This window comes from Sinocyclocheilus rhinocerous, unplaced genomic scaffold (genome assembly GCF_001515625.1).
Source record: "Sinocyclocheilus rhinocerous isolate Xijiao unplaced genomic scaffold, SAMN03320098_v1.1 scaffold478, whole genome shotgun sequence".
NCBI classification, from domain to species: domain Eukaryota; kingdom Metazoa; phylum Chordata; class Actinopteri; order Cypriniformes; family Cyprinidae; genus Sinocyclocheilus; species Sinocyclocheilus rhinocerous.
Window position 1 is genome coordinate 455,831 of NW_015651483.1, and position 605 is coordinate 456,435.

A 605-nucleotide genomic window follows, 5' to 3' on the forward strand; every position below is an offset into this window, starting at 1 on the left:
GGCTTGCCGCTTCTGTAAAAAAAAAAAAAAAAAACGTAAGTTAGTGTTGTTTGGTGCCACGAAGAGCAAAAATTTGACAATGCACTTATTATCATGATTTAACACCGGAGACAACGGGGAAATCAGTACATGTACGGCAGGAAAGGCATAAAAGGTCTCAAGGCAGAAGAAGACGGAAAAACACAAAAAAGACAAAAATGAGCGTAAACATCAGTATGGCGGCATACGCAAGGTGTAAAGATTTGATGATGGAGAAAATGCTCAGCAGTGATGCCCAAATTGCTTTTTTATTGGACAGTTAAGTGAATTAAATATCGTGTAGTCTGTTCAATAAAATCAGTGTAACCTAAACAGTCAGAGACATTCATGCTGTGGCCAGCAAGCAGCCGTCATTTCACCGTCTCGGTTAATAATAACTAATATAACTATAGACCTGATATTCGGCTCTGTGTAACCCACTTCTAGCCCAAATAACCTTGAATTTGGTTTCATGTCGTTTTTTGGCAAAATAACTGAGATGTATGATATTCCATCATGTAAGTAAGTAAAGTCAACAGCGTTTACAAGGGCTACGTGTAGTCTGTTCTTAGCCCACCTGGCGAAAT